Source organism: Mandrillus leucophaeus, unplaced genomic scaffold, assembly GCF_000951045.1.
Source record: "Mandrillus leucophaeus isolate KB7577 unplaced genomic scaffold, Mleu.le_1.0 Scaffold291, whole genome shotgun sequence".
Lineage (NCBI taxonomy): Eukaryota > Metazoa > Chordata > Mammalia > Primates > Cercopithecidae > Mandrillus > Mandrillus leucophaeus.
Window position 1 is genome coordinate 1,014,672 of NW_012103043.1, and position 6,413 is coordinate 1,021,084.

The following is a 6,413-nucleotide window of genomic DNA, read 5'->3' on the forward strand; positions in this document are numbered from 1 at the left end:
CTCCCGGGTTCACGCCATTCTCCTGCCTCAGCCTCCTGAGTAGCCGGGACTACAGGCGCCCACCACTGCACCTGGCTAATATTTCGTATTTTAAGTAGAGACGGGGTTTCACTGTCTTAGCCAGCATACAGGAGAGTCTTGATCTGCTGACCTCATGATCCGCCCACCTCAGCCTCCCAAAGTGCTGGGATTATAGGCGTGAGCCACCACGCCTGGCCATATTTAACTTTATTTATTTATTTATTTATTTATTTATTTATTTATTTGATTTTGAGACAGAGTCTGTAGCCCAAGCTGGAGTGCAGTGGCGCGATCTCGGCCCACTGCAACCTCCGCCTTCTGGGTTCAAGCAATTCTCCTGCCCCAGCCTCCCGAGTAGCTGGGATTACAGGCGTCTGCCACCATGACCAGCTACTTTTTGCATTTTTAGTAGAGCTGGGGGTTTCACCATGTTGGCCAGGCTGGTCGCAAACTCCTGACCTCAGGTGATCCACCTGAGGTCATCCACCGCACCTCAGGTGATCCACCGCACCTGGCCAATATATTTAACGTTATAAGAAACTGCCCACCAGGTGCAATGGCTCATGCCTGTAATCCCAGCACCTTGGGAGGCCAAGGCTGGGCAGATCACGAGGTCAAGAGATCGAGCCCATCCTGGCAAACATAGTGAAATGCTGCTCTATTAAAAAAATATAAAAATTAGCTGGGCATGGTGGCACGTGCCTGTAGTCCCAGCTACTTGGGAGGCTGAGGCAGGAGAATTGCTTGAACCCGGGAGGAGGAGGTTGCGATGAGCCGAGATCGCGTCACTGCACTCCAACCTGGGCGACAGAGTGAAACTCCATTTCAAAAAAAAAAAGAAGAAACTGCCAAGAGCGTTTCACAGTAGCTGAAATGCTCATCTTTCCTGCAGCGTCGGATGTGCATTCCAGTTGTCAGTTGTTCCACATCCTCACCACACTTGGTATTGTCAATCTTTTAAATTTTAATCATTCTGGCAGGAATGGAGTGGTATCTCATTGTCGTTTTGATTTGCATTTCCCTAGTAACTAATGATGTCCATGATTTTATGTGGTTGTTTTTCACCTCTTATTAATTTGCAAGAGGTCTGGGGGTTTTTTGTTTTGTTTTGTTTTGAGACAGAGTCTTGCTCTGTCTCCCAGGCCGGAGTGCAGGGGTGCCATCTCGGGTCACTGTAACCTCTGCCTCCCGGGTTCAGGCGATTCTCCTGCCTCAGTCTCCCGAGTAGCTTGGATTACAAGTATGCACCACCACACCCGGCTAACTTTTTAGTAAACACGGAGTTTCACCTTGTTGGCCAGGTTGCTCTCAAACTCCTGGCTTCAAGTGATCTGCCCATCTCAGCCTCCCCAAAGTGCTGGGATTACAGGCTTGGGCCACCGTGCCCAGCCAGGAGTTTTTGCATATATTCTGAATTAAAAAGTCTTTGTCAGATACAAATATCGCAAACACTCTTTCCTAATCTGTCACTTGCTTACTCACTTTCTTGATGTGTCCTTTTGAAAAGCAGAACTTTTCATTTTGATGCAAGTGCTTTTTGTGCCCTAAGCAGCTTTGCGGCCGGGCGCGGTGGCTCAAGCCTGTAATCCCAGCACTTTGGGAGGCCGAGATGGGTGAATCACGAGGTCAGGAGATTGAGACCATCCTAGCTAACACGGTGAAACCCCGTCTCCACTAAAAAAATACAAAAAACTAGCCGGGCGAGGTGGCGGGCGCCTGTAGTCCCAGCTACTCGGGAGGCTGAGGCAGGAGAATGGCATAAACCCGGGAGGCGGAGCTTGCAGTGAGCCGAGATCCCGCCACTGCACTCCAGCCTGGGCGACAGAGCGAGACTCTGTCTCAAAAAAAAAAAAAAAAAAAAAGAAGCTTTGCTACCCGAACATTATGAAGATTTTCTTCTATGTTTAGTTTTGGAAGTCCTATTATTGTCACTTCTACATGCAGGTCTGTGGTGTATTTTGCACCGATTTTCATGTGTGATGTGAGTCAAAGTTTGTTTTCTCCTTATGGACATCCCATTGTTTTAGCACCATTAGTTAAAAGGACTGTCCTCTTCCCCATTGAATCACCTTGGCACTCTTCACTCTTGTTAAAATCCAGGTACTACATTTGTGCTGATCTACTTCCGGACCCCCTATTGTGTTCCATTGATCTTTATCCTCAGGCCCAAAGCATACCGTATTCATTACTGTAGCTGGCCAGGCACAGTGCTCATGACTATAATCTTTGGGAGGCCAAGGTGGGAGAATCACTTAAGGCCAGGAGTTTGAGACCGTCCTGGACAACATAGCAAGACTCTGTTTCTATAAACAAAATGATAGCTTTATAGTAACACTTGAAATCAGATAGTGTAAGTCCTCCAACTCTGTTTTCCTTTTTCGAAATTGTTTTGGCCATTCTAGTTCTTCTGCACATCCATGTACACTTTGTAATCAACCTGTGAATTTCTATAAAAATAATCAGCCTGACAATTTCTCATAGGATTTTAAGATTTTGTTGAATCTATAAATTTGGGGACACAGAACATCTTAACAATATCTCATCTTTCAATCTTTGAACAGATTACATCTCTTCATTGATTTAGGTCTTCATTAATTTTTCTTTTTTCTTTTCTTTTTTTTTTTTTTTTTGAGACAGGATCTCACTCTGTTGCCCAGGCTGGAGTGCAGTAGCACAATCTCGGCTCACTGCAACCTCCACATCACAGGCTCAAACAATCCTCCTGCCTCAGCCTCCCAAGTAGCTGGAACTACAGGCATGTGCCACCATGCCTGGTTAATTTTTGTATTTTTAATAGAGATGGGGTCTTACCATGTTGTCCAGGCTGGTCTCGAACTCCTGGACTCAAGTGATCTGCTTGCCTCGGCCTCCCAAAGTGCTGGAATTACAGGCATGAGCCACCGTGCCCCACCTTAGGTCTTCGTTAATTTCTTTCAGGAATGTTTATAGTTTGCAGTGCATAGGTTTGGGCATATTTTATTAAATTTATCCCTACACATTTTATGTTTTTTGATGCTACTGTAAATGGTACTTTTAACCACCACATGTCCTCACTCATAAGTGGAAGGTTAAAAAAAAAAAAAAAATGATCTCACATTAGTCAAAAGTAGAACAGAGGCTATTAGAGCTGGGGGAAGGGAGGGGGAGAGAGAGATGTGTTGAAGGATACAAAATTCCAGCTAGATGGGAGGAACAAGTTCTAGTTTTCTACACCACTGTAGGATGACTGCAGTTAACAAAAATGTTATAGTTTCAAATAGCTAGGAGGAGGATAGCAAATGTTCCCTAACAAAGAAATGATAAGCGCTGGAGATGATGGATAAGTTAGTTGACCTGGATCTGATCACTGCACATTGTATGTATTGAAACATCACTATGTACCCCATGGGTATGTGTCATTATTTGTCCATTTAAATTGTTTTACATTTCACTTTCCAGTTGTTCATAGCTAGTATATAAAAACAGGTTTGACATTTTCTCTTGAGCTCCTGCTAAATTCATGTATTAGGTCTAGTAGTTATTTTGTAGATTCCTCAGGAGTTTCCATGTACATGATCATATCATCTACAATTAAAAACAATTGCGCTTCTTTCTTTCATATATATATGTTCATTTGTATATGACATTTGCATATTGATTTACCTATAATGTACATAGGATGTGTACACATATGCATACATTTCTATACAGGAATTTTTTGCCTATGTCAGTGGCCAGGTCCGTCAGTGACAATGTTCAGTGAAAGTGGTGTGAGTGGGTGTCCTTGACGTGTTCCTGATTTTAGGAAAGCGCTCGGTCTTTCACAATTAAGTACAGCGTAAGCTGTAGATGTTTCTCCTAAATGCCTTTTTATCAGGTTGAGTGAGTTTCCTTTTCATTCTAATTCCTTGAGAGTTTTATTTTTTCATAAATGGGTTTTGAATTTGGTCAAATGCTCTGTCTCTGTTGATATGATCACAGTATTTTTCTTTGTCATTGTTAATGTGATAAATTACGTTGATTACATGTTGGCTGTGAAATCGTCTTGCATTCCTGGGATAAGTTCCACGTGGTCATAATGAATGCTTTGTACGTGTTGCTAAGTACAATTTGTTCACGTTTTGTTAAGGACTTTTGCGTCTGTGTTCTTGAGGGATAATGCTGGCCTCATAAAATGAGTTTGGAGATGTTTCTCCCTTCTCTATTTTCCTAAATAATTGGTGTGATATTGGCATTATCTCTTCCTTAAATGTTTGATAAAATTAACCAATGAAACCGTCTGGGCCTAGAGTTTTCCTTATGAGATAGAATTTAATTATTTTAATACATATAGAGATATTCATATTTTCTGCTGCTTCTTGTGTAAATTAAGGAATTTGTCTAGTTCATTTAAATTTTCAAATTTAGTGAACTAAATTTGTTCATTTTGACTTATTCTCCTTTTAATGTCTCTAATCTCTGTAGCAGTATTTCCTCTTTCATCCCTGATATTGGTAATTTTATGGCTTTTTATTTTCTTTTTTTTTTTTTTTTTTGAGACGGAGTCTCGCTCTGTCGCCCAGGCTGGAGTGCAGTGGCCGGATCTTGGCTCACTGCAAGCTCCGCCTCCCGGGTTCACGCCATTCTCCTGCCTCAGCCTCCCCAGTAGCTGGGACTACAGGCGCCGCCACCACGCCCGGCTCATTTTTTGTATTTTTAGTAGAGACGGGGTTTCACCGTGTCAGCCAGGATGATCTCGATCTCCTGACCTCGTGATCCGCCCGTCTCGGCCTCCCAAAGTGCGGGGATTACAGGCGTGAGCCACCGTGCCCGGCCTGGCTTTTTATTTTCAAATAACCAACATTTTACCTTAGTGGTTTTCTCCATTCTTTTTGTTTTCTTTTGTTTTCTTTTTTTCTTTTTTTTTTTTTTTTGAGACAGAGTCTCACTCTGTCGCCCAGGCTGGAGTGCAGTGGCACAATCTTGAACTAGCTTTACCTCCCGGGTTCACGCCATTCTCCTGCCTCAGCCTCCCCAGTAGCTGGGACTACAGGCACCGCCGCCACTCCCAGCTAATTTTTGTATTTTTAGTAGAGCCAGGGTTTCACCGTGTCAGCCAGGATGATCTCGATCTCCTGACCTCGTGATCCGCCTGCCTCGGCCTCCCAAAGTGCTGGGATTACAATTTGTTTTCTATTTTACTGATTTCCACTTTTATACTTATTTCCATCCTTCTATTTACTTTGATTTTAATTTGAATTTCTTTTTCTGTTTTGTTTTGTTTTGTTTTGTTTTGAGATGGAGTCTCACTCTGTTGCTCAGGCTGGAGTGCAGTGGCGCAATCTTGGCTCACTGCAAGCTCCGCCTCTGGGGTTCATGCCATTCTCCTGTCTCAGCCTCCTGAGTAGCTGGGACTACAGGCGCCTGCCACCATGCCTGGCTAATTTTTTGTATTTTTGGTAGAGACGGGGTTTCACTGTGTTAGCCAGGATGGTCTTGATCTCCTGACCTCGTGATCCGCCTGCCTCGGTCTCCCAAAGTCCTGGGATTACAGGCGTGAGCCACTACTCCTGGCCCTTTTTCTGGTTTCTTAAGGAGGTTGCTTAGGGCATAGATTGTAAACCTTTCTTCTTTTTTAACAGAAGTATTTAAAGCTATAAATTTCCCTCCAACCACTGCCTTAGCTACATTCTAGAAATACTGATGTGTTATTTTTTTATTGTCATTTAATTCAAAATATTTTCCAATTTCTCTTATGAGTTCGTCTTTGATTCTTAAGTTATTTAGAACGTGTTGTGTGATTTCCCAGTTGGGGGGATTGGCAAGCTATCTTTTTATGATTGATATTTATTATTATTATTATGTCCTAGTGTATGGTCTACTTGGTGAAAGTTCCATGTGCAACTGAAAAGAATATGAAGTGTGAAACATGTGAAGAATGATGGCGGGACTCTGGTATAATCATTTTGGAAAAAGTATTTGTCATTCTTGTGTTAAACATATACCTACCTATGACCTAGCCATTTCACTCGTAGATGTTTATCCAAGAGAACTGAAAATGTATGTTTACACAGAAAGTTTTACATCAACATTCATTGTAGCTTCATTAGTAATAGCCAAAAAAAACCCACCAATAGGTGGGGGATAAACAAAATTGGTGTATCTCTACAATGGAACACCGCTTACCAAAAAAAAACCACCACAGCAACAAAACAAAAAACCAAAAAACCGAGCTCCTGTTACTGGCTTTTTATTTTTATTTTTATTTTTATTTTATTTTTTTTATTTATTTTTTTGAGGCGGAGTCTCGCTCTGTTGCCCAGGCTGGAGTGCAGTGGCGCTATCTCTGCTCACTGCAAGCTCCGCCTCCTGGGCTCCCACCATTCTCCTGCCTCAGCCTCCCGAGTAGCTGGGACTACAGGCGCCCACCACCA